This window comes from Barbus barbus, assembly GCF_936440315.1.
Source record: "Barbus barbus genome assembly, chromosome: 16".
Taxonomy (NCBI): domain Eukaryota; kingdom Metazoa; phylum Chordata; class Actinopteri; order Cypriniformes; family Cyprinidae; genus Barbus; species Barbus barbus.
In genome coordinates, this window is record NC_136744.1 from 10,495,910 (window position 1) to 10,516,532 (window position 20,623).

The window sequence follows — 20,623 nt, forward strand, 5'->3', positions numbered from 1 at the left end:
ATCAACGCAGCGGGAGACGTTCAAATTTATATAATGTACGAAGTAAGTTACTTATGATGAGTAGCGATATTGAATATTTGATAACCAACAGATTTACCAAGCTGTCATTCAAACAGTGTATATACAAATTAAAAATACAGGGAGAACACGCCTAAGCTGGATGTAGGCTACAGCAGTCGGCTTAATTAAATGGCACAACAGGCAGCTCTTTTAACACAGACTTTTAAGAAGGGATGGATATTTGCTTCAAGTGATAGGCCAGGTAAGTGAAATTATATTATCTTGCTGTATGAGTTCTTTTCTTTACGTTTTCTGACTAAAAGCAACCAAAAAGCCATTTTAGAAAGTGGTTAATGCGTTAATAATATTAATCGGCAGAGATCCCCAGAATAAATAGTGTGCCTCCTCTGTTTTAAAACGCACTAGCCGCCACTGACAGTGGGGAAAAAAAATAAAAATTTGATCCCCTGCTGATTTTGTACGTTTGCCCACTGACAAAGAAATTATCAGTCTATAATTTTAATGGTAGGTTTATTTGAACAGTGAGAGACAGAATAACAACAAAAAAATCCAGAAAAACGCATTTAAAAAAAGTTTTAATAATAATAATAACAATAATAATTCGTAACATTTATATAGCGCTTTTCTAGGCACTCAAAGCGCTTTACATAGTAAGGGGGTATCTCCTCATCCAACTCATATAAATTGATTTGCAATAAGTATTTGACTCCTTCGCTAAACATGACTTAGTACTCTGGAGGCTGGCTAGGCCACTCCAGGACCTTAATGTGCTTCTTCTTGAGCCACTCCTACACAGCGTAGTGTAATCAATTGTTTTCTTGGTGACTATGGTCCCAGCTGCCTTGAGATCATTGACAAGATCCTCCCGTGTAGCTCTGGGCTGATTCCTCACCGTTCTCATGATCATTGAAACTCCACGAGGTGAGATCTTGCATGGAGCCCCAGACCAAGGGAGATTGACAGTTATTTTGTGTTTCTTCCAAGCTGCTTGGCAATGGTCTTGTAGCCCATTCCAGCCTTGTGTAGGTCTACAATCATGTCCCTGACATCCTTGCATAGCTCTTTGGTCTTGGTCATGGTGGAGAGTTTGGAATCTGATCGATTGATTGCTTCTGTGGACAGGTGTCTTTTATACAGGTAACAAGCTGAGATTAGGAGCACTCCCTAAAACTCCCTGAGAGTGCTCCTAATCTCAGCTCCTTACCTGTATAAAAGACACCTGGGAGCCAGAAATCTTGCTGATTGATAGGGGATCAAATACTTATTTCACTAAAATGCAAATAAATTTATTACTTTTTTGAAATACGTTTTTCTGGATTTTTCTGGATTTTTGTTGTTATTGTCTCTCACTGTTCAAATAAACCTACCATTAAAATTATAGACTGATAATTTCTTTGTCAGTGGGCAAAAGTACAAAATCAGCAGGCGATCAAATAATTTTTTTCTCCCTACTGTAAGTGAACACTTAAATACACATGCTTGAGTACACAATATTAGTATTAATATTAATATTATTTCTGCATACTAGAAGGTATGCACTTTCCCCATCACAAGCACAGTACATACTTTTAGGGTATAGTAAAAGTAAGATTCAGCTTCAGTCTTTTTACATACATCCTCCTTTGTCCTTATTAGCTAATGTGCAAGACCGGCTCAAATGAATCAGTTAAAAGACTTGATAAATTGAATTACGCTGTTATCCAGTCTGAAAAGTCCACCGGCGCCCAAATCTGGAGAAAGAGTGTTGAGTCATGAATGACGCATTTGCAATAATAGAGTCAATGAAGCAAGAGAGAGGGAGTCATTGCCATCATGGACCCAAATATCCTCCTCAGACTGAAATAAACAGATGCAGTCTCCTCTTTCATCCCTTCATTTCTCAGTCAGGAGTTTCATTCTGAATGATGACAGTGAGTCACTGATCACACTTTCACAGACATGCTGTCTGGGAATGAGGATTATTCTTTCTGGCACACATACAAAAACACTAAGTGTGTTGTCATTAATTATGTGTGTAAAATTCTCTGTCAGGAAAACAAGGCAGAATGAGATCACAGGGAGTGTGTGTATGATTTATTGATAAGGTAGATGAGAGTCTTCTTAACCTTGATTTGATGTCTTAGGTAATGTCTCAACCTAAGGTTACAATACTTATTCGGATGTGTCATGGTTCTCATGCTCATGGATATATAAAAAATGGAAGTCGAGCTACCATTTCTGGTAACACTTTAGAATAGGGAACACTTATTCACTATTAACTACGATTTTCCCCTCAATAAATTCCTAATTTGCTGCTTATTAATAGTTAGTAAGGTAGTTGATAAGTTTAGGTATTGGGTAGGATTAGGGCTTTAGAATAAGGTCATGTAGAATAAGGCATTAATATGTGCTTAATTACTACTAATAAATGGCTAATATTTTAGTAATATGCATGCTAATAAGAAACTAGTTAAGAGACCCTAAAATAAAGTGTTACCCAATTTCTATAGTAAATACAGAGTTTTGCAAATATGCACAACACTAAAATATTTAATGGATGAAATATTGATTTGTGAGTGCAATATTTAATGTTTTTTGAAAGCCTTTCTGCAGGAATCATGAACAGTTGCAAAGGATTGTCACAGTATTTCAGTAGATTTTAGATATATACAAAAGTATTTCACTTTTTTTTTTTTTTATGTGAGTATGTTATGTTTTTGAAAAAGTCTCTTCTTTTCACCAAGACTGCATTTATTAGATTGTGAATATTATTACATTGTTAAACAACTGTTTTCTATTTAAATATATTTTAAATGTAATTTAAAGGCTTATATTGTTATCAATGTTGAAAACAGTTCGGGAGCTTAATATTTTTGTGGGACGTCACGTGTGACTTTTTCAGGATTTTCGGATGAGATAGAAAGTTCAAACAGTATTGTTTAAAATAGAAATCTTTTGTAACAACTTAAAAATCTTTTGATCAGTTTATCAAGGCATCCTTGCTGATTAAAACTAATATATACAGTATATATATATATATATATATATATATATATATATATATATATATATACACACACACAGACACAGCAATGGCCAAAAAATATCGGCACCCTTAGTAAATATGGTCAAAGGCGGCTGAAAAATTAATCTGCATTGTTAATCCTTTTGATCTTTTATTTAAAAAAATTCACAAAAATCTAATCTTTCATTGGATAATAAGAATTTCAAATGGGGGGGGGGGGGGGGGGGTATCATGTTTCTTTGTTGAAACGCTGGATCAAATTAAAAGTGGCAGGGAAACACTGTCTGTAGAAGAAGCATTATTGGCCCTGCTAGTTTCACTGCCAACCTGTTGCTGTTGCAGGCTTTTGGCTTTTGGCTCTGTTTGGGGCTGTTGCCATGACATTTGAGGCCTACATGTGCACTGCCTGGGGTGAAAGAGAGCAAGAGGGGGAGGGAGCCGGAGTTTGAAACAAAAACAGAGGGAGAACTCTCCCGAGAAGAGAGGAAAGAGAAAATTATTTAAACCTGAGCAGGTGGAGTGTTAGAGAACATGCATAAATCAATCGCAGGCAGGAGAACAACAGAGTGAAGTAGAGGAACCCATAAAAGAATGAGTGAGAGAGGGAAACTCAACTCAAAGTTTAGGGAAGGCAGGGGGCTGGTCGGCTCGTTAGCATCTCAAAGCATATGGGCTCTATTAAAGGCCCCCTTGAACAGGGGCCCGAGCCGCCTCACAAACCTCCCGAAGACAATCTCTCCTGTCTCACTGTCCGAGCCTCCCTGGGCATCCCATCCAGCGAGCCTTTCAGAAAAGAGCCGGCTGGCTCAAACTCCAGAATGAGATGCAGCGGGCGACGTTATTCGCACAATACCACACAGGAGCTGCTGCCATCTGGACTGACACTACCTGCCAATCAACCGCGGACATTTTGTTTCACCCAGTGTGCAGCGCTGAGTCCGCTGGCACAGGCCCAGACGCCAGCCATGGTACCCATTACTGAGCATCTGCCAGCGGGAACAACCTCCCTTGGCCTGACTGCTATAAAGCACATTGAGTGCAAGCATCTCAGGAGCTGTGTGATATAAACAAAGTCGTTTTTAAGTCAAAATCACCTTCATTTTTACACCAAGTTCACACAGAATGGTAGCGTGAATGTGCAAGATTTTGTAGTTAATAAATAGCTGTTTAGAACACCAAACACAATACAACAGCATATTTAATTACTATGAAAAAAAAAAAAAAAGTAATGATTTTAAGTAGCAATGTTATAGTTGTTGTTAACATAAAATACTTCAAAAAAAAAAAACTTATGAACCAACGATTTTGAGTAAAGACCGCTTGATTTGACCACTGCACCCAATTTAAATTCTATGTTAATACAACTTGACCTGTTTGGTAAACTTCATTTAAGGCACGTTTATAGTAAAGTTGACTAATTCAGGTTAAATCTGCTGCATACTGGATTGAGAGACAGTTCAATGAGGGTTTATAAGGAAGAACTTCACCGGACTTACCAAAAAAAAAAAAAAAACTCAATATAAAACAATATGAACTGTGACTGGTTGCTTTATATGATGGTCAAAAGGCATTTTCCTGTCTAAGTATGCAAAACAGATCAGATGTTATGCTGAAAGTTTGGTTATGTGAGACTAGTCGGTCTGTCACTCTGTGGTCAACAATATTTGGTCAGTTTGACCCATTGCATTTCTGGGCTGTTGCGAGCAGTAGAAAGGAGTCCAGCATTGGAATGGCCATGTAACATCCAGGAGCCAGTGGCTTCTGAGTCAGCTGCTCTTTGCAAAGGTAGGAATTTCCAACCACTAATGATTATTCAGTTCAATCCAGTGGTCAGATACAGACACTTGGAATAACAGCAGAGCGGAGAGGAGCTGTGGCTCCACCGCACTGTTATTACTGTGAGAGTGGCCATTTTGAGGAGATGCCACTGACAGGATGGTAATAAAGTGATAAAGTATTTAAAATGTACTGAGTATAGTCTGAAAAAACTACTGAGTGAAATCCAGACTCAGTTATGAACAGGGAGAAGACAGACAGTTGGGTTACTAAAGAGCATATAAGGACAAGCTACTGCCCATCAGAAATGACTGCTAGCCAATGTTTCTTCAAATTCAAAAGGTTTTGGTATAAAAGAGATAATCTCAAATACTCATCCAGACTTAGCTGAATAAATCACAGTATATAATGTAGCCTGATTGTGTTTTACAAAGGCTCAAAATAAAATGTTTAGTATAAAATGCTTCAGTGTCATATTCTTAACATGTTAATATCAAATAAATCAATGTCATAAAATCAGTGGAAATACCATGGAACTTTTTTACTAGAATATGGAAAACAAAACATATACTGTATTTTTATTTTTCATTTTTTTATTATAAATTAATAATAATAATATTTATTTATTTTTTAAAGGAAAAAAAACTTCTTAACTAATTACCTGTAACTTTACCATACAGTGAGAAAATGTGTCACACTTTATATTCGGTGGCGTTAACTACTATGTACTTACATCAAAAAATAAGTACAATGTACTTATTGTGTTCATATTGTACTGCAAAACACTTCTGCTGCTATTGAGGTGGGATACGGGTAATGTTAGGGACAGGTTTGGTTGTATGGGTAGGTTTAAGACTTGGTTAAGGTGTAAGGGACGGGTCAACAGTGTAATTATAAATGTAATTATAGAAATTAATTACAGTTGTAACTACATATAGGTATTTTTTAAAGTATAAGTACAATGTAAAAGAATGTATGTACACAATAAGTGCATTGCATCAAATGATTAATTTAAATGTAAGTACATAGTAGTTAAGGCCACCTAATATAAAGTGAGACCAAAAAATGAAAATGATTTAACATCATAATATTATATGACATTTTACTGTCAGATTTTGGCTTTTGGAAGACAAATTATTACCACATTTCAGGGAAAAAAATAAGGTCCCTGTGTGACATCACATGATTATGTTTTATTTAAATAGATTTGTTTCTTTAACAGTATTCATTAGGGTGTTTTGTGTTACATTTTGTTATTTAGTTAATGTTTATTGCATTACTTTGGTGTAGTGTGTTACCTAGATGGTGTTTTGTCTTTGTGTGTATGACCCTGTGCACCGCCTATACAAGAGTACTGTTTTATGAACAGACCTCTTACACGAACTCTGATTCTCTGATTATCCATTTTAATGTAAAAAGCAAGATTTTGGTAGATCAAGTAGATTAAATTCAATAGGGTTTAATGAGGTATTTTGTATAAATGAAAATGAGCAATGTTAGAGACAGAAAGATGTGTTTTGCTACTGTCTCAAGAGGGAATGATTGGTACTCTGGTCTCTCTTTAAATAGACCGCAGATAACTTTTATGTGCAGCCTCTCTGAGTTCTTCTAGTCAAAGTATTTCTTTACTGGCTGTAGCCATTGATCTTCTCAAAATGGCTTCTCTGCCTCCTCTCGAAGCTTTCTGAACCAAGCATCAGCAGAAAGAGACAAATAAATAATCTTGCGGTGTTTCTGACAAGCCATAATCATCAGTCTCATGATCGAACTGAAATCACAGCGCAGAAATGCACTGCAGTCGGTGAGAAAAGTGGCACAGCGCACATACCGGTAAATTAATTCCACACCAGCGCTTACATAACCAACGTGGCCTCAGACAAACTATTCCAGCATGAATATGTAATTCATCTTAAAAGTGCAGAGACGGTGAACCACGCAGGAACCGCAAACAGAAAAAAAAAGACAACCTTGGAGCTGGTCATGAAAAGTTGCAAACACGCAGCAGGAACAGCCGAAAGAGGATGTGGACGTACAGACACTGTCCCAACAGATTCCAGCCGAGCTCAGACGGAGAGGAAAAGAGTGGCATGGAAAGTTGTGATTCAGTGCAGTCAGCTGAGACTGAGTCGATGTTAATGAGCTCTCTCTCTGTATATACATCTGCAGGAAGCTACAGCCTTACATATATACTTGGCACATAAAAGCATCTCATAAATGGAACCAGTAAAGCAAGGAGAGGAGATGGAACGAGGTGTTTTGGAGAACGTAAACCTGTGAGACAATGTGAGATACAGCCAGTCAGTGAAGCACACACTGTCCTTAGAGAAAGTGAGCTGACCACATTTACTAAGGCTGTATTTCAGAGCCCTGTAACATATGAGAGTGATTTAACTCATCTATTATTTTCCAACTCACTGACGCAAGCACCTTTCCACCCCCCTAGGTGATCTCATCTGGAGCCGAGTCTGGACGCTGCTGACACGCAGTAACGGGCCGCTCTATTTCAGGCTTTTACTGTATAAGAATGTGCCATGAGCTGAGTCACATCCACTTTAAACACAAATGGGATTCTCAGTATACTTGGGGGCGTTTCAATCTAAACTTCATCCCTTTCGAGAACGAAATGTCAATAGATCAGGCCACATGCTGGGCAAGAAGCTTAGTGGTGTTTGACTAGTTTGAAGAAGCTTTGTGTAAGCACTGGGCGAGGAGTGATTGGAGTGTGTGCGGGACGTCGGATGTTCCAATCCAAGCCAGTTGTTCATACGCCAACTTTTAACTTCATATTCACTATTAAAGTAAAGGTTCCAAAAGGGGGTTTTCACTATAATTCTATAGAAGAACCATTTACAGTGAACTGTTCTTAAAATAACCATTTTGCTCAGTGTGAAGAACATTTTAATAATCTAAAGAAACTTTTTCCACTATAAAGAACTTTCTGTGCAGTGGAAAGGCTTCATTGATGGTTCTTCACGAAGCTGTAGATGCTAATAAAGATACTTTGTTTAAGAGTGTACTTCCAAAACAAAAAAATCAAACAGCTTAACTGAGTCCTGTAAATCAATCCATTTACAAGGCCCTGCTCACACACACAAACAAACCAGCTACAAAAACCTAACAGCTCCACAAACACTCTTTACAACAGATATAAATTCCTACACACTCTTAAAAATAAATGTTCCAAAGGAGGTTTTTACAGTGGTGTCATAAAAGAACCATTTTGGGTTCTTCAAAGTACGTTACAGTGAACATTTCTTTAAAAATCTAAAGAACCTTTTTCTACGATAAAGAACTTTAGTGCAATGGAAAAGTTCCATGAATATTCATGGAACCATCAATGCCAATAAAGAACATTTATTTTTAAGAGTGTAGGAAACAAAAACCACAAAAAAATATCAGAACCTGAGTTCCAGAAAAGATCTCAAAATTTCAAACTATGCTCAGATTTGACAAGATACCAAAAGTCAGAGATCTCAATATAAACTCAGACATTTCTCATCAACTTCTTCCAAGATCAAATTATCTGAGTGTTCACATTCATTTTATAGATCTTTGCTCTTACTGTATATCAACAATCATTTCATGTTGCCTATTTTTATTTCTCCAAAGACTAGGAATTTCAGAAGAAACATCTGAGACAAAGTTTATACTTAAATGAAGCATAAATGAGATCTCTGTTATGTCTTTTGAGACATATTGTTCTCTGACAGAACAATACAAATCCTCTGAGTAGTCACCGACTTGCTTTATCATCAAAAAAAAAACCACATTATCATTAACTTTGTGCCCCACAGATCTCTCCTCAACAGAAAGCACTAACAGTGCTGCTAAACTTCAAAGAGCTTCTTCTCACCCCAGTGCTATCAGCTTTAAGAAAGTCTATCATTCATTTCACATCACTTCAAAGCTTTTGTGAGCTGCAGTGGTAATCTGAACTCTGGTGTAATTGTGTAATAAATACAGTCGTGCTGCTAACATACCCATAGTGCTCTGCATGGCTGCCTCCTCGCGTCTCCCCAGTCTGTCCTGGAGGTACAATCCCAGTCTGCTCACTGTACTCCTCTCGCAGTCTTGCACACACTCCTTCTATCTCTTTCCTTCTCTCTCACACGCTCATTCTTTCTGCTCCTCCTCTTCATGCCAAAGTTTGCTCTCTTTTCTCTGGTAGAAACCCCCTTCCTCTCTGTCCTGTCGTCTCCTCTCTTTCCCTGCTGTTTGCCGCCACAGCACCGCCCCCTTCTCCTGCTACCCTCCTCCCTCTCTCACTTTGTCTATGGCCCCTTGCTCCTCCACCACCCCCATCCTCACTCACATTTAATCCCTCCTCATGCTCACTCCCTCTCTTTTCCCTTGTCTTTCTTCATCTCTTTCCACTACAATGTGTGTGGAAAATGGAAAGACTGCATCCTGTTTTTAAGACTGCCCCTCAGCGGCTGCTTTAATCCTATAATGCCTACTTTATCATATTTGATAAGCAAATTTCTAGGGCCTCTAAATTATTGACATGATCAAAACTTTGCTGAAAAACCAGTCATCTGACTGACAGTTTATATTTTTAAGCAAGTTAAAGACCTTTTAGTTTAAGCGTAAAAACATCCCCCTTCAGGCCATGGCACACGGTATTTGGCTGTAGAATCTTTAGTGGTTTTTATAAAGTAAACATAAGAATAATTTTTATATTTCAAGATGAATCAACTTAGGTTTATGTGATTATCCATACATACATTTTAGAAACAAAAATACTGGGAGATAGAGACAACTTTTTTGTAATAAGTCTGTCATACTTTGGTTAAAAATTACAGTACTTGCTGTTTTGCCATATAAATATTATTAACTGCACCAAACTACATATTTTTTCATCTGTTTGGGCCCCTGAATAAAATTGAGGAGCCTTTTTCTCTAAGTATTAGCGCCATATTCTCCTATAGCAAATCAAAATAATAAATATAATATAAAACACATATGCAAACTTTTTTATTATTATTTGTCAAAAGTTTCAATAAACTGTTCTATTTATTGTTCTAACTATTATTTCATATATCTACAGGGTAATGTGACTAACACATACACACACGCAGGTAAACGCTGTGTGTAAAGAGTATGTTGTCCACTAACTGGATTAGAGTAAAATCTCTTCATCAAGTCAAACTCTTTGTCTGTTTTAGTGGATTTTCCTGGGATATACGTTAATCTTAAGGCATGCTGGGACATAAACGCGTGACTCACTCTAAACACTGACTCATCACATGTCCACATGCCCTGTTAATGCTTTAACATATGAAAGACTGCAGTAAACACACGCCGTCACCACAGATGCGCAGATAAAGAGCATCACAAAGGGTCTGTTGCGCTGTATGACATCACACTGAAAGTTTCATGCAACGCAAACACCGGGATCCAATCAAATTTTTGTGAGGAGGACAAGGACTGAAAAACAACATTTGGGTGTTTATTTCAAATTTGGCCCTCTGTACTTTTATATGAATGTACTTTACGTTTAATAATAATGTCTATTAGTGTACAGTATATACATGCATCACAAGATAATTTTTTTAATCTATATTAACTATTTTTTATTAATTAACAAATGTGATAGAAATGATGGTGATGGTAATGACAACTGAGCATAAAGACACCCAATTAAATAATACTTTCACACTTTTTTTCATTTGACAACATTACAGTTTGAAATAACAAAACTATTGTATCTCTACCTTGATTTGTCTTTGTTTTCTTCACACAATACATCTTCATTTACACTGTTGTCTCCTTAATAGCCACATTCACTAAAGTTGAACAAAAACTTAACAAGAAGCAAAATCATTGTGATGAAAATGACAGCACATTTGTAGAACAGTTTTACACTAAAATACTTGCTAAATAATTTCACACTTACACCAACTTTTGCCCTATCTTTTTATTTTTGCTTTAAAAATAATTAAAATAATCATTGTTTTATAATGCATCAAATGAACATATTAGAATGATTTGTGAAGAATCATGTGACACTTGCTAAAAATTCAGCTTTGCCACCACAGGAATAAATGATGAATAAATTATATAAAATAAAATAAAAAATAAATAAAAATAGAAATTTTTATATATATATATATATATATATATATATATATATATATATATATATATATATATATATATATATATATATATATATATATACATACATACAGCCGTGGTCAGAATTATTGGCACCCTTGGAAAATATGATCAAAGAAGGCTGTGAAAATTAATCTGCATTGTTAATCCTTTTGATTTTATATTTAAAAAATTCACACAAATCTAACCTTTCATTGGAGAATAAGAATTTAAAATGGGAGGAAATATCATTTTGAAATAAATGTTTTTGTCTAATACACATTGGCCACAATTAACAGCACCCTTTTATTCAATAGTTTTTGAAACCTCCATTTGCCAGTTTAACAGCTCTAAATGTTCTCCTATAATACCTGATGAGGTTAGAGAACACCTGACAAGAGATCAGAGACCATTCCTTCATCCAGAATCTCTCTAGATCCTTCAGATTCCCAGCTCCATGACGGTGCTTCTTCTCTTCACTTCACCTCACTCATTTTCTACATGGCTCAGGTCAGAGGACTGGAATGGCCATAGCAGAAATTTGGTTTTGTGCTCAGAGACCCATTTTTGTGTTGTTTTTGAGGTTTGTGTTTGGATTATTGTACAGTTGGAAGATCCAAACATGGCCCATTATAAGATTTCTAACAGAGTCAGTCACTTATTGATTTTTTATCTGTTGGTATTTGATAGAATCCATGATGCCATGCGTCTAAACAAGATGTCCAGGACCTCCAGCAGAAATATAGGCCCACAACATAAAAAATACAGCAGTATATTTCATTGTACACATGGGGTACTTTTATCCATGTGTTCACCAAACCCATCTTGAGTGTTTGCTGCTAAAAAGCTCTTTTTTAGTTTCATCTGACCATAGAAGCCAGTCCCATTTGAAGTTCCAGTCGTGTCTGACAACTGAATATGCTGGAGATTGTTTTTAGATGAGCTAGGAGAATTTTTCTTGAAACCCTCCTAAACAACATGTGATGATGTAGGTGCTGTTTGACTTTTTTTTTTTTTTTTAAGGCTCTCTCTACAATTTCTCTACAATTCTCCAGCTGTGGTCCTTGAAGAGCCTTTGGCCACTCAAATTCTCCTTCTGACCTTGCATTGGGATGATATAGACACACGTCCTCTTCCAGGCAGTTTCGTAGCATTTTCTGTTGATTGGAAATTCTTAATTATTGCCCTGACTTTGTTTTCCCTCCTATCTATATTTCTGTGAAACAGGAAGCCATGGCTGGATAATTTCATGTTCGTAATCACCCTGGTGTGTTCAAAATTGTGAATATGAATGGGAATATACTTCAGAGATATTTTACTCATAAAAATTTCTAGGGGTGCCAATAATTGTGTCCAATGTGTATCTGAGAAAAAACATTTTTCATAATGAGATTTTCCCCCATTTTAAATAGTTTTAGGCCAATGAAAGGTTAGATTTTTTTAAATAAAAGATCAAAAGGATTAATAATGCAGGTTTATTTTCAGAGCCTTCGTTGATCATATTCACCAAGGGTGCCAATAATTCTCTAATTCTATATATATATAAAATAAAAGTTAAAGTATTTGAATACAAACCAATCCCTGGGACAGTGAAGTGCTGTATCACTCGTTCTCCCCTTTCAATCATTTACCACTCCACTCCTCATTTACTGGTCATTCCCAAACAAAAGCAAGGAAGCATGGTGTGTTATGTTCCTAATCTGCGTTCACAAGGAACAGTCAATACAGGGATCCCGAGTGAGTGTGGGATTCTCAAGTGAAAAAGTGGAACGAGAGGGGTAGAGAAAAACAGACAGAGAGAGAGTGAGAGACAGAGGAAAGAGAGCTAATGAAGCGTTAGGAACAGATGAGCATCCGGGTGATTAATGGACACTTGCCCTCCAGGGAAGTTATCATATGAACATACACTCCACATATACTCACTAGGGAGACTTAACATGATACTCGAAACCACAGTGCACACACATATCTCAAAGTACATCTGGCCAACTGCATTCTCCAAATACGCACCAATGCTTACACACACTGATGGGTAAAATGTATTATATGTAATCTGGATTACATAATCAGATTACAAATATTAGAAAAGAAAACTTGTAATCAAATTATTTTACATTTTAATATACTCATAATCAGACTACAGTTACTTTTTTATTGATTACATGATAACTGAATATTCACAAAACAGCAGTACATTATTCATGAATTAATAATAATTCATTGATTCGGTGTTGATTCCTCTTCTTCCATTATTTTATCTTTTAAATGCTACTTTCTGAGAAAGCCTATTGCTTATATAAGTTTGGAAACTCCAGTTTTGTGTAAATGTGTTTTATAATTTCATGGAAAATTGATAGGCCACATAGCATAAACAAACAAAATATGTAATCTTTAAACTGTTCTATTCTGATTGTTTTTATTTTAAAATTAAGAATAGATTTTTATTGAACATTTTAGGATATATTTACCAGCTTTTCATCAATTTTCAGACACCATGCAGTTCCTTCACTATCCCGAGTTTGGGAAACCCTGATAATGTAAAGCTTATTGCATTGCATGTTGTTGATAACAAATAATGGAATATATTTTATTTTTCTTTATATTTTTTATTTCGATATGGTACAATATTACAAGTCACTGTGGTAAACAAGTTAAAAGTAAAATAGGTCGAAGTAAAAAGCTCAAAAAATAATCTAAAAGTAATCAAAGAGTAGTCAGATTACAGTAGATTACTTCAAATGTGTAATGTAATAGAAAACGTTATTAACTACAATTTTCATAATGTAATTTGTATTCAGTAATGGACAACAATTTGTTAGTAATCTGCAAAAGAACTGCTTTCAGAACACTATGGACATGTAAACTTTGTTTCTTCCAGTACTCTACTGGTTAAAGCTGTTGTTAGTGAGGTAATGAACAGCTTGATTAAGTATGAATGGAGGAAGGGGAATTCTCAGTCCACCCAAACTTCCCAGTCCTGCTTTCTCTATTCAATTCAGAGGGGAAGAAATGGAACGGAATAGAGTTGGTTAGGAAAGAGAGAGAAAATTAATGATAGTGAAGGACAAAAGACTGAACAAGAACCTAATCCCCCTTCCACCCCCCACATACACACATACACACACACACACAGATTTGATCAAGCATGTACACACACATGCTGACGGACACACACAAAATGAGTGGCCCTCAAAACCTCCAACAAAACACTTAACCCCTCATCTACTGAGAGAGAGACAGAGAGAGAGAGAGAGAGAGAGAGATAGAGAGAGAGAGAGCGATGGGGCAAAAACGCAAAACAACTGTTGAGTGGCAGACTGGGCTTGTGCTGGAGCGTCTGAGAGTTTCATCGCTAAAATGAGCAGAACTCGGCTGAAATCTACAGATTCAGGTGCACATCGCCAGAAAACTTGACATATTCCACACCCTTTGCGTGTTCATTTAATAAATATTTAGTTCAGTTTGATTATGTTTTCAGTTGCCAATAAGACAGCTCTGTTTTAACACACTTTATGATGTTTAAAGTCAACATGAAACTGTTTATTTTCTAAAAGCACTCATTGGACATGATTCATCAGTGCATTTTATTCCTAAAAAAGTCTTTGTAATCTTTGATAAGAATGTTTTAACATGCATGGTCTCAAACCTTGGCGTCACTTTTTTAACCCATTCCCTCCACCCACTTGACACACTTGAACCACATTTCACAAGCCAATCAAATTCTCGAAGTATAAAAACCTGCCCAGCACTTAAGGAAGTAAAATGGGTTGCAGATGACGTTTCATGTTGACTTTCCCCATTAATCGGTGGATTTCATCCCCAAAAATCAGCATGTTTGTCTGAATATGCACATTTTTAAAAAATAAATTAGTACTTTTATTCAGCAAGGATGCATTAAATTGAACAAAAGTCACAGTAATAACATGTATAATGTTACAAAAGATTTATATTTCAAATAAACGCTGTCCTTTCTAAATAAAAATAAACTTTCCATCAAAAAATACTTATTGTTTCCACACAAATATTAATGCAGAACAACTGTTTTCAGCATTGATAATAAGAAATGTTTCTTCAGCAGCAAAGCAGCATATAAGAATAATTTCTGAAGGATCATGTGACACTGAAGAAATGATGCTGAAAATTTAGCTTCGCCATCACAGAAATTAATTATATTTAAAATATATTACAATAAAGCAGTCACTTTAAATGGTAATAATATTTTACAATATTACTGTAATATTAGAAGAGACTTCTTTCAAAAATATTAAGTTTCATGTTCACTTTCTACATACAGTAATCCTACAAATTTTGCCCTTTAAGTGAGCATAAAAATGTTCTTAAAAATCTGCATTGAATTTAGGGCCTTCTAATGAGGAACAAATCACAAAATGTATGTTGGATCAGTGCATGATGCCCATGAATCTTTCCTCTTCAGCCCTGAGGGGCATGAGTGGAGCATGCCGACAAAATCAACTCCAAGCAGAAGGAAAACATGTTTTACCATCTACATTATCAAAGATTGCAGTGTGGAATGCAGGCTAATCTTTGATTAACTTTCTACTGCAGGCAGATAACATAACAAAATCATGGGTTCAGAGAAGGACATCAAATCTGGGATTGTATATGTACACCTCTAGCCCTGAGCTCAGACCCCCCAGGATCACAGACCTCCATCACAAAGCCCTGAGCTAATGCCAAACACATCTGCTGTCATAACACATCCCATACACTCTCCACATACACACCATCAGTGACAGAAACAAACATTCATACAGTACAACACTTACAGCGCTAGAAATGTCACATAGACACACATACAGACTTCATAAACATATACAGAGCCCTGGTCTGAGCTGCTGTAATGAATGGTGTGTAATGAAACTGTATGTGTGAAGCTGCCAGCAGGTCTGAGCACTGCAAACCAATCTACTTTTACTGCTCTGCTCCCTGCCATGGAAAAGCAATAAGACCACTGAGGTGATGTGGAGAGGATAGAAGGATGAGAGAGAGCTCTGTGTCGTTTTTGTGCTTTGTTGAGTGGGTGTACATAATGTAAAAAAAAAAAAAAAAACACCTGGGCGTGGAGTAGAGGACATATGGGCATGATGTACCTCTACCGTTCTACTCAGTGTGTGGAAAATGAAAAATGCAGGGTAAAAAGAATTTACAGGGTATTTGGAAAGCTGACTATTTTTTAGTTTTCAGAGTTTCTATTCTTAGAATCCCCATGAGTGGACGTCAGCTCTACAACGCATGTGAAAAGACAGAAAACAAGGCTTAGAACTAATACAAAGGGGGTGCGTAATACCTGGTTTCCATCATCACAACACTCACTGGCTGATGGCACCCCAATAATTGGGAAAAAAACATCCAAAATTTACAAAATTACAAATATGAATTCCTGAATATCTCAATGAGATTAAACAGACAATGTGATTAAAAACAGAGCAAGCAGAGATTCTTTTCAGCTCATTAATCATGTAGAGTTCTCAAAACGTGTTCAGATTTTCCAAAATCCTGTCAAAATTCAAAGATTTCGATATGAACTCAAATATTTCTCAAAAAAAAAAAAAAAAAAAAAATCTGGAAAGGATATAATAATACAAATAAACTTATTGTTGTTGTTGTATAGATAATAATATTTAAATAATATTAAACATTATTTTAAACTTTATTATTAAATATCGAACAACTATTTTTTCATAAAAATGTAAAATAAAATAATAATTATAAAATAATAATAATAATATTATTATTATAAGTATTAGTAGTAGTAGTAGTGCTTTTGTTGTTATTAATAAAAAAATAAAAAAAACACCAAACATAGCACAATTGGCAAAGGTCACACTGACAAATGAGATAATGTCTTCGAATCGTGAAAACATTTTTGCAGATCATAGGCTTTCATCTGCTGATCAGTTCAGTGTGGTGAGTCAATGCCAACATAGGGTTGACAAGCCTCAGCACATTTTAACAGTGTATGGAAAGAATAATAGAATATAACAGCTACAGATCGTTTATTGCAGAGTTAGTCATCTTTGCTATGGGAGAGCTGCTAACATAAGCACTGAAAGATGTTTTACACAGACAGTTATTTCCCATAACTAAACAAAAGTGATTCATCAGTCTATGGAGGGGGGGGGGCAGAGGGCAGTTAGACATCTGAAGCCTCTTGTGTCATTCAGGAAAAAGGGGCACAAATCACTGAGGGGCACAATATCACTGCTCTGGTTTTATAGGATTGAGGAAAAGGGGGTAACGTGGCATCTTTTAAGCTGTGCAAACACAAATCTCAGGCCTACCCTGCATTCTCTCAGTAAATCTTAGCAGGAGAGAGGTGAGAGCAGGCAATGTGTCAGAGACTCTGCCTGTCTTTTCATTCATTTCCCATTAACTCCCAGCATGCTCGCTGTTTATGTTCCACTGGCATGTAGGGAGGGCCAGACCAGCTCTGCCAACACAGCAGCATCATTTTACACCCAGTGTAAAATGATATGAGAATGACATGGTTTGATGAAACACACATTGACGGTACAAGAATATCTCTGGCAAACATGTCCATGTAACATTTCACCCAAAAATTACATTAAATATTTTACAAAATCTTGACAATTGTTTGAAAGATATTATTACTATACTTTTACACAGCAAAAATGCATTAAGTTTATCAAAAGTGGCTTTTACATGTTACAAAGATTTCTATTTAAGATAAATGCTTTCTATTAATAAAAGTATCATGGTTTCAAGAAGAATATTACACAGATAAAACATTTCAACATTGATATTAATAAGAAATGATTCTTGGTCAGCGAGTCAGCATATTATAAGGATTTCTGAAGGATCATGTGACACTGAAGACATGCTGAAAATTCAGAACATTTTGAAAATATAGTTAACAGTTATTTTAAACTGTAATAATATTTCACATTATTAATTTTACTGTATTATAAATTAGTTATTGTATTTTAAAGTTTCAAATAAATTCAGCCTTGGTGTGCTTCTTTTAAAATCATGTGTCACAGTAATAATGTCATAATACAAAAACTCTTACTGGCTCTAAAATCAAGAGGTTTCATAAGCTACATAAATAAATTAATATTTTTTATACTGTATGTTCATATCATTTATTCTCCCAAAAAGAAACCATTCGTGTATCTCTGGAAATATTCTTATAAAATATAATCCATTAAAAACACAACGTCTGGTCAGTAACTAAGCCTCTGATGCAATTTCTACCGCAGAGAGGAAGAGAGGTCGGTCTCCTAAAGGAAACAGACAGCTGCTAAGACGAGTGTGAGCATAGATTGAGAGCTGCAGGGCGGAGCAGCTGCCTAGACCACACACACGAAACACAAAGTCCTGAAGAATTGCCAGTCATGTGCTCAAACTGCATACTAACCAGATGAGTGGAGGCAAAGGGGCCAAATCTGTAATCTGAAGAAGTGCACTCTCCTGGAAAATACGCTCTTCTGGTTGTGATTTCACCACAACCATGGTAGTGCATCAAAAACATGGTATTACTATAGTGCCATGTTCAAAAATCTATATCTATGAATAATAATTCCCATCCTCCAAACCCTGCCCTCTGACCCTTACAGCCCCTCCCATCTAGACTCCCCTCGGCCAGTATCCATGCCACTGTCACACTCGGCACTGGTCATCCATCATGAACCTGACCTCTGTACAAAATACACTTCAAAGTACTGGATGGGACCTTTATTGAAATTTCCCTGTGGGGTAAAAACTCAGCCAGACACATATTCACGCCATTAATCAATGTCCAGGCTCCCGCAGAAGCGATTATCAGCTGTGACAGCGAGGAAATGCTTGAAAAATTGACATCAACACAATCTTTGCAGATTATTATGTTTATCTTAGTCAGTTGAGTTTCAACAGTTTTAAAGCAGTCGCTCACTTTTTCATAGTGGTTTTACTGTTTCCTAACCATTTTAGCATTTAATTAATCTGTATACACTGAAAAGCTGCGCGACAAGAACCATGAACCAAAACACTAGTGACGGCTGTATTCGAAACACCACTTTGTGAAGTTTCGATACGTTTACGAATTACTTGTTTCTAATCAGTGATTCAGTGCACATATCAAAATGAAAGGGATGGTTCACCCAAAAATGAAAATTCTGTCATTACTTATCGTTCCCAACCCATAAGACCTTTGTTCATCTTCGGAACACAAAATTAAGATATGATGAAATCTGAGAGGTCTCTGACCATGCAAAGACAGAACCGCAGTAAGGACATCGGTAAAACAGTCCATATGATATCAGTAGCTCAACTTCAATTTTCAGCGTGGTTTACGTTCAGGGGAAGTGCGTGCATGCGTTGTGGTACTCTCTTAAATGTCAGAAGACGGTAACTCGGGGGAGAAGAATTGTTAAATTAATTATGTTATTTTTGTTTTCTTTGCGCACAAAAAGTATCCTTGTAGCTTCGCAAAATTGAAGTTGAACCACTGATGTCACAAGGACTGTTTTACCAATGTCCTAACTACGTTTCTGTCTGATCAGAGAGCTCTTGGATTTCATTAAAAATATTTTAATTTGTGTTCCGAAGATGAACCAAAGTCTTACGGGTTTGGAACGACATGAGGATGAGTAGTTAATGACAGAATTTTCATTTTGGGGTGAACTATCCCTTGAACTCGTACATCATTTTAGCAAACAAGGCTCCTTTACACACAATTTGCCAAAATATTTACTAATATCATAGATTAGTAAATATAGAATTTACTAATATCATAGATTACACTGTAACACACTTAAATATAAACACTTGAAATTGTTTGGAGAACATGTCATTAAACAATGTAAAATCATGTTTAACGTCATGTTCTTCTAAACAATTGCAAGTGTTCTCATTACATTTACAGGCCCTCAGCGTTCCTCGGTGTGAAAACTTGAGAACTTCAAGCGAATCATTTTGCTAAGGAATTGGTTCACTTGATTCAAAGTTCTGAAAAGCCTTGTTTCACTTTCGTCACTGCACAGCTAAGCCTAGATCTTGGAGACCATTGGTGCCAACCGTTTTTTAGCACTTTTTGTGGCCACATTTGACTAATTTGTTCCCTTGTGTTTTAGTTAAATCATGGCCATGTTTTACTAATTCCTTCCCCTTTTTTAATTTAGCTAATCATGGACATGACTGAGCTAAAACAAGGGAACAAATTGTACTAATTCACACAATGTACTAATTTGTTCCCTCACATTAATTTAGTTAAATATTGCCACAATTATATAAAAAGAGTATGCTAATTTGTTGTACTACTTTGTTCCCTTATTTTAATTTTGTTTAATCGATGACACAAATAATTAACTAAAATGAGGAAACAAGTTTGTACAACAAGGCTACAATAAAATAATCAAACAAATCAATAGGTCACAGAAACTAATTCTTAATTTGTGGCCATGATATCTTGGATTTTCTGCATGTCGTGCAGGGGTTCATACTTGCTAAACATATACATTGTATTTTCATAACTTTCTTTACACCTCTCCAAATGAAATGCTTTTTATGGTTTTCACTGTGGAATCTGTCAAAATATGTTTCGTACCTTCCACAATCGGTCCTTATCCATGTTTGATGTTTAATAAACATGAGTATATTGAATATACATGAAGAGCTGTGCTGTGTTCCATGGAGATGTTAGTATGGGCGGGGCTACCCTGTGTGACTACTGTCAAATGTTACACAATCTAATTAATATTCATG

At 36.1% G+C, this 20,623-nt stretch overlaps 1 protein-coding gene across 2 annotated transcripts in view; it reads right to left on the reverse strand.

Moving 5' to 3' along the window:
* The window catches only part of LOC306882542 (leucine zipper putative tumor suppressor 2 homolog), a 69,200-nt gene that overhangs the window by 14,526 nt on the left and 34,051 nt on the right, over positions 1 to 20,623 (reverse strand). Inside the window, exon 1 of one of the 2 annotated variants that reach the window (XM_079437248.1) lies at positions 8,782 to 9,091. The exons of the other annotated variant lie outside the window; for it this stretch is intronic. The gene's annotated coding sequence lies outside the window, so the exon portion shown is untranslated. Of the gene's footprint in view, positions 1 to 8,781; positions 9,092 to 20,623 lie in introns of those variants that run through there. 2 annotated transcript variants of the gene reach the window in all.